Source organism: Oryctolagus cuniculus, chromosome 12 (genome assembly GCF_051225735.1).
Source record: "Oryctolagus cuniculus isolate XC-2025 breed Fujian yellow rabbit chromosome 12, ASM5122573v1, whole genome shotgun sequence".
Lineage (NCBI taxonomy): Eukaryota > Metazoa > Chordata > Mammalia > Lagomorpha > Leporidae > Oryctolagus > Oryctolagus cuniculus.
In genome coordinates this window covers 38,276,176-38,283,904 of record NC_142878.1, presented here as the reverse complement: position 1 = coordinate 38,283,904, position 7,729 = coordinate 38,276,176, and the positions used below count along the sequence as shown (strand labels likewise).

The 7,729-nt window shown below is 40.5% G+C and overlaps 1 protein-coding gene across 10 annotated transcripts in view; it reads left to right on the top strand.

Annotated features, from left to right (window-relative positions):
* Positions 1-7,729, top strand: part of MIPOL1 (mirror-image polydactyly 1) — a 341,984-nt gene that overhangs the window by 134,898 nt on the left and 199,357 nt on the right. The window lies entirely within an intron of this gene.

Genomic DNA, 7,729 nt, shown 5'->3' with positions numbered 1-7,729 from the left:
TTAGCATCACATTAAATGTTAGCTATAATACCCTTGATGTTTAGAATACCATTTTTTTCTTGCTAAACCTGATATTTAGGGCAGTCATTTGGCACATTAGTTAAGACAGCCCATGGGATGCCCATGTCACATATTAGGGTCCTTAGATTCAAGTCTGGGCCCTGCTTCTGATCTAGCTTCCTGCTAATGCACACCCTGAGAAGCAGTAGATGATGGCTCAAGTGCTTGGATCCCTGCCACCCACCTGGGAAATGCAGAGTGAGTTCCAGGCCCTCAGCTTTCACCTGGCTCAGACACACTTATTGCAGGCACTGGGGGGAGTGAACCAGTGAATGGATGAGACTCCCCCCACCCCCTTTTCTGGGAAAAAAAAAACAAACAAACCTGGATTGCTGTTCCAGCAGATTTAGATCCCTGTAAGGTCCGGCATTATGAAAGGGCTATTGCAGAACTATAGATTATAAAGGATTATATTGTGTAGCTTTTTTTTTTTTTTTTTTTTTTTTTTTTACTATTTTGGTCTATGTTTGTTGGAAACTGTTTAGATTACTTTATTGGAATGATCATCCTATAATTTCCTTCTTTTACCACCAGAATATGGGAATGAGTTAGATTACACAGCCAGAGAATTAGGATGCTAGGGAGGAAGGATCAGATAGGAGTGGGTTCAACAGGCAAGTGATAAATTAGTTTTGGGTGGCCTTTTTGTTCAGGGAAATGGTAGTTGCATTTAAAGGGCTAAAATGGAGCAAACATCTGAGATATTGCATTTTTATCTCTTTTAGTTCTTTATATTAGTACCAGTTCAAATGTTAGGAATAATTTTTAAATGTGTTGTAATTAAAATCCAGAACTAGTGATTTCATAGTTCTTCAGTTAGACTCTTACCACATTTAGAAGTTTAACAGTCTCAGATTATTAATACCAGTTAAATGATGACCATTACTAATTTACTCAAAATTTAGTAATTATTATCAACTTTATATGATGGTAAAACCGTGGAAAAAACTTCACTACTAAGGAAATGTCTAAGAATTGGTGTATATAATTTTATTTCCTGTTAACTATTCAAGAAGACCAGCAGCTTTAAATATGGTTGGACAAGCTAATAAAGAGTTATAGTGAATTGGAAGGGAAAGTTATTCACTGTGTGTCGCTCCCCCTCTTCGTGGAGGAACGACACAGGACCCTGTGTTGTTCTTTTGTCTGCTCGGCCCTTCCCGGGTTTGCTGCTGGTTCTTCCCGGGTTGGCTACCGTCCCTCCACCTCTGTGGAAGGGCGGTTCCCCCTAGCCACTTTCCCCACTTCCGCAGGGGAGCGGCACACCGCCGGCCGGCTCTCTCGGGGGCTGCTCAGGTGTTCCTTCAGCTAGATGTTCCTGGTGCAAGGTGTCTCTCTCCTCCTTTATAGTCCTCTTCCACCAATCCCAACTCTGCTACCCACACGCCGAGTACGCTGCTCTCCTCCAATCAGGAGCAGGTCCTGCTGTTTATTGGTTGAACTGGAGGCAGCTGTGTAGAAGCTGTTTCCTCCTCTCCCAGCGCCATATTGTGGGAGAGCAGATGCATAGAATAAGTCTTAATTCCAGTAACTTAGTCTAGTCCGAGTTGCTCCCAGTTGCTCCCCACAACTGTGTATTGTTAGTTTGAAGCAAATGGAAACTTCTCATAGCAAATCAAATTCTGAACTATAAAGACCTTGTCCTTCATAGGGAAAAAGGCTTCTGGACAAGGCAGAGTAGTACCAATCCTGCCATCCCTGTAACAACTATACTATTGGAAAAAACATGTGAACAGCAGGCTACACAGGGGTGACCTTGATGATTCCTCATCTTCATGTTTGGAGGCAGTCTTTCTGAATCAGGAAAGTCACTTTGTGACTATTATAAATAATGCTGCTATAAATATTTCTGTACAAGTTTATATGGACATGTTTTCAGCTTCTTGCATATTTAGAAGTAAATTGTGGGATCCTATGGTAACTCTATATTTAACATTTTGATGAACTGACAAACTCTCTCCCAAAGTTTCTAAATAATTTTACATCCTCACTAACAGTGTTTGAGTTTGAGTTCCAATTTCTTTGCAATCTTTCTAATAGTTCTTACTGTTGTATCTAGAAATTAGTGGGTATGGTTGGTATCTCATGATTTTTTTTTGTTTTTTCTAAATTGTTTTAAAATATATATAACATGTTTACCATCATAAATGTTTGTAAGTATATACTTCCGTAGTGTTAAGTATATTCATATTGTGTAACCATCACCACCAACAATATCCAGAATTGTTTTCATCTTGCAAACTGAAACTCTGTAGTCATTAAACAATAACTCCCATTCTGCTCTCCGCTTAATCCCTGACAACCACCATTTTACAGTCTGTCTGTATGAGTTTGACTGTTCTCAGTACATCAATAAGTGTTTGTGTTTTTGTGATTGATTTATTTCACTTAGTAAATGTTGATTCATATTTTAGTAAATCAGAATTTCCTTCTTTTTTGAGACTGATAATATTTCGTCCTTTGTGTGTATAACATTTTGTTTGTTCATCTGCTGATGACCATTTAGATTGCTTCCACCTTTTGACCAATGCTGCAATTTGTGTATCTTTGTTGGAGAAATATTTGTTTAAGTTTTTGCATTTTTTAAAATTAGTTTATTTTTTGTTGTGGAATTGCGGTGATTTTCTTTTTTTTACATTCTGGGTATTAGCCCGTGGTCTTTGACTGCCTACACTTGTGGTGTTGTTTTCAAGAAATCCAAAGTCGTAAGTTTTTCTCCTATATTTTCTCTCAAGAGTTTATGGTCTCACTGTTATGTTTAAGTCATTGATCCATTTTGAGTACGCTTTGTATATGATACTAGAGAAAGATACAATTTCATTTTTTTCACATGTAGGTATTCAGTTGCTTTTTAATTGTCAAAAAGGCTTTCTTTTCTCTGTTATATGGTCTTGATACCTTTTCAGAAATCATCTGGAAAAATATATTTTTAAGAATTCATTGGGGCTGGTTCCGTGGCTCACTTGGTTAATCCTCCGCCTGCGGTGCTGGCACTCCATGTGGGCACTGGGTTCTAGTCCTGGCTGCTCCTCTTCCAGTTCAGCTCTCTTCTGTGGCCTGGGAAAGCAGTAGAAGATGGCCCAAGTCCTTGGGCCCCTGCACCTGCGTGGGAGACCAGGAGGAAGCCCTGGCTCCTGGCTTCGGATCGGCATATCTCCAGCCATAGTTTCCATTTGCGGGGTGAAACAACGAAAGGAAGACCTTTCTTTCTCTCTCTCTCTCTCACTCTACCTCTCAAATAAAAAAAAAAAAAAAAAGACTTTGAGTTCTCTAATCTTGTGTTCCATTCGTCCGCATGTGTGCCTTTATGACAATACCACAATTTTGGTTATTGTAACTTTGTTATACATTTTGAAATAAGGAATTATGACGCTTTCCTGTTACTGTTTTACATTCTTTTTGAATTAAGCCTTACATCATTATACAATGTCCTTTTTGTCTTTTATGATAGTTTCTTTTTCCACAGCTGTGTGCTTTTCCATTATAACTGGAGTGAGACATCTCTTTGTAGTTTTGATTCACATTTCCTTAGTGATTAATAATGCTGAGCATTTTTTAATGTTCCTTTTGATCATTTATATATCTTCTTTGGAAATGTCAGTTCAGATCAATTTTATAATTGAATTATTTGTTCCATTACTAGTGAGTTAACTTCCTTATATATTCTCATTATTAATCTCTTGGCAAATGTATAACTTGCCAGTACTTTCTCCATTATGTGGATTGTCTCTTCAGTCTATTGTTTTCTTTGCCATGCAAGAACATTTTACTTCAATGAAGTCACATATGTCTATTTTTGCTACTGTTTCCTGTGCTTTTGGATCTTATCAATAAAAATTTTTTTAAGATTTATTTATTTATTTATTTGACAGGTAGAGTTACAGACAGTGAGAGAGAGAGACAGAGAAAAAGGTCTTCCATCCGAAGGTTCACCCCCCAAATGGCCACAATGGCTGGAGCTACACCAATCCGAAGCCAGGAGCCAGGTGCTTCTTCCTGGTCTCCCATGCGGGTGCAGGGCCCACACACTTGGGCCATCCTCCACGCACTCCCGGGCCACAGCAGAGAGCTGGACTGGAAGAGGAGCAACTGGGACTAGAACCTGGTGCCCATATGGGATGATGGCGCCTCAGGTGGGAGATTAACCTAGTGCGCCATGGCACCGGCCCCATAAGATCTTAATCCATCACAGTGTCCTGAAACATTTCCATTAGGTTTTGTTCTAATAGTTTCATCATTTCAGTCCTTACATTTAAGGCTTTAATCCATTTGAGTTGATGATTGTATGCGGTGGAAGATAGAGGGGTCTAGTTACATTATTCTTCATGTGGATATCCAATTTTCATAGCACACTTTATTGAAAAGACTGTCCTTTCTCTGAAGTGTATCAGCACCTTTTCTGAAGACTAGTTTGTTGTGGATGTATTGGTTTACTTTTAGGATGTCTGTTCAGTATATTTTCTAGTTTATGCTGTGTTCTTCTTACATGTTAGTGTTTTTGTCAATTTGAAAATCTCCTTTAGCATATCTTGTAGGACAGTTCTGGTGTCGATAAAATTCTCATCAGCCTGTTTCTGGTACTGTCTCCTTCATATATAAAGGATAGCCTTGCTAGAGACAGTGTTCTGGGTTGTCAGTTTTATTCCTTCATTATTATGAAAATTTTGTTTCTTTCTCTTGTGGCCTGAAAGGTTTCTATGGAGATGTCTATAATCAAGTGAATTGGGACACCCTTATATGTTACTTTTTCTCTTTTTTGTTGTAGCTTTGTTATTCCTCTCTTTATCGTTAATCTTGAAGACTTTATTTTAATATGTCTTGAGGCAAACTTGATTGAGTTGAATCTGGTGACCCATAACCTTCCTACATCTGGGTAGTTATATCTTACTCTAAGTTTGGGAAGCTTTTTGTTTTTACCTCTTTCAGTATTTTTTTCTACCCCCTTTGATTTCTGAAGTCCCTCATGAACCTCAGTAACTCAGACTGCTCCCTAAAGCCATCCCAAAGTTCCTATAAATTTTCTTCAATCCTCTTTATTTTTTCTTTGTTAAAGTAGCCTGTGTTTAAGCTCATTGATTCTTCTGTTGGATATATTCTGGTTTTGATGTCTTCTATTGCATTTTTAAATTTCACTTAATATGCTTTTCAACTCTAGGACTTTTTTTTTTTTTTTTTTAACAGGCAGAGTGGACAGTGAGAGAGAGACAGAGAGAAAGGTCTTCCTTTGCCGTTGGTTCACCCTCCAATGGCCGGCATGCTGCGGCCGGCGCACCACGCTGATCCAATGGCAGGAGCCAGTAATTATCCTGGTCTCCCATAGGGTGCAGGGCCCAAGCACTTGGGCCATCCTCCACTGCACTCCCTGGCCACAGCAGAGAGCTGGCTTGGAAGAGGGGCAACCGGGACAGAATCCGGCGCCCCGACCGGGACTACAACCCGGTGTGCCGGCGCCACAAGGTGGAGGATTAGCCTAGTGAGCTGCGGTCCCTTGATTCATATAGCTTTGCATGTTGAAAGATTAGGAATTTTTTGCAGTTATTTTTTAGCTTTGTACCTTTCTTCTAGAAATTCTAAGCAGGCTGTTTATTTTCCCTACGACTGTGAACACTTCCACCATTTCTACACTAGATGTCAGCTTAAGTCAAAGTCTGAAGCAAGTTGCCTGGGGGTGTGCAGTTGGTATTTCAGCACTAGAGGGTTCCCTTATCCCATGTTTGGCCTAAATCTGCACTTGATAGGTCATTCAGATTGAGCTGCTGGACGCTCCATTAAGGAACACTAGTCTGGAGATAGAGATCTTTGGGATTTACCTAATTTTAGGTCTTACCATGGGAGTCCTGGCATCATGGTCTTGAGGTTTTGTACTGATGTATGCAGCTCCACTGTCTTCCAGAGTTTGAAGGAAGGGTAGTGGAGGCAGTCCCTTGGCAACTTGGCTAGAGAGCTTGCAGAGACTTAGTTTGTAGCCACTGGCCTGGGAGCAGGCACCATGAGGTTTTGCCTGAACTAAGTTTTACAGTAGCAGGCCTGGTACTGGATTTCAAGTCTATGGTCTAAAAATTTCGACTCTCTTGCCCAGGTGGAAAGTGTGGAGCTATACTACTCAGAGGTATAGGAGGGGTGAGGTAGGGAACCCTTCACTTCCTGCTTTATTCAATACATTTCTTTTATTTTTTATACTAAAACCAGGCATTGTGGTCTCTAAGTTGGCTTCCTTAACTCTTGTTCATGAAAAGCTGTTCAAATTGGTGTCTCTCTGGGAGAGGATAACTAGAGTGCCTTACTCAGCCACCATCTTGCTCCATCTCCCATAAATGAATCCTTAATTTATATGTTGAGTGAAAGAATCAGACAATAGGTTAGGGTTAAAAATCCTATTGTTTCTTCATAGAGTTCAAGAATAGATAAAATAACTCATGGTATTAAAATGCATCATTATTTATGTAGAAACCTGTGCAAAAGTGTGCATGAAAAGTTGATATTTGGAAAACTTTGATAGTTTAACATGCCTTACCTGGAGCATAGTTTGTGTTTAGGAGGAATCAGAAAATATGGAGTAGATCCTTTTCATGATATGCTTCTGTAATTCTTCAGAACTTGTTTTTAATTCTGTAAGCAGTGTAGGAGTTAGGTAAGGATATCAAGTTAGGGTAGGTAGAAATTAGTGTGATACAAATAGTCCAGTATTTTAGAAATAGCTCTTTAGAAATTTTTAGCTCTGAAGAGCAACCTAAACACCTTTTTGAAAATTCCACATGTGCTTGTGGGTGGCGAGGTGGCACACTGGGCTAATCCTCCACCTGCGGCACTGGCATCCCATATGGGCACCGGGTTCTAGTCCCAGTTGCTCCTCTTCCAGCCCAGCTCTCTGCTGTGGCCTGAGAGGGCAGTGGATGATGGCCCAAGTTCTTGGGCCCCTGCACCCACATGGGAGACCAGGAAGAAGCTCCTGGTTCCTGGCTTCGGATCGGCGTAGCTCCAGCCATAGCGGCCATTTGGAGAGTGAACCAATGGAGGGATGACCTTTCTCTGTGTCCCTCTCTCTCACTGTCTGTAACTCTGTCAAATAAATAAATAAAAATCTTGAAAAAAAGAAAAAAAAGAAAATTCCACATGTGCATACACACAGAGAAACCCACACGTTGTTGTCACTGGTGATGCTGATCTGCAGCCAGCCCTCGGAACTACTACAATTTGGGAGGACTTGTAACTGAGGGCATGGCACTTGCCATGTAATGAGAAACTTAGAGACTGAATCAAAAGATTGACAATGGGGAAAGGGGAGAAAGTATATTTAAAGAATAAGACTTACTGTGATTTTAGGGCTTATTTTATTTTATCTTTAAAGGTTTATTTATTTATTGGAAAGGCAGAGTCACAGAGAGACAAAGAAACAGATCTTATAGCTGCTAGTTTACTCCTTAAATGGAAGCAATGGCAGGGGCTGGTCCTGGCTGAAGCCAAGAGCCCAGAACTCCCTCTGTTCTCCCATGTGGGTGCCAGGGGCTCAAGTTCTTGAGTCATCTTTCTGTACTTTCCCAACATATTAGTAGGGAACTGAATGACAGCAAAACAGCAGGCACTTGAACCAGCACTCCGATATGGGATACTGGCATCGTGGGCAGCAGTATAACCTGCTGCACCTCCGGGTGGGCCTGAGGGTCCAATT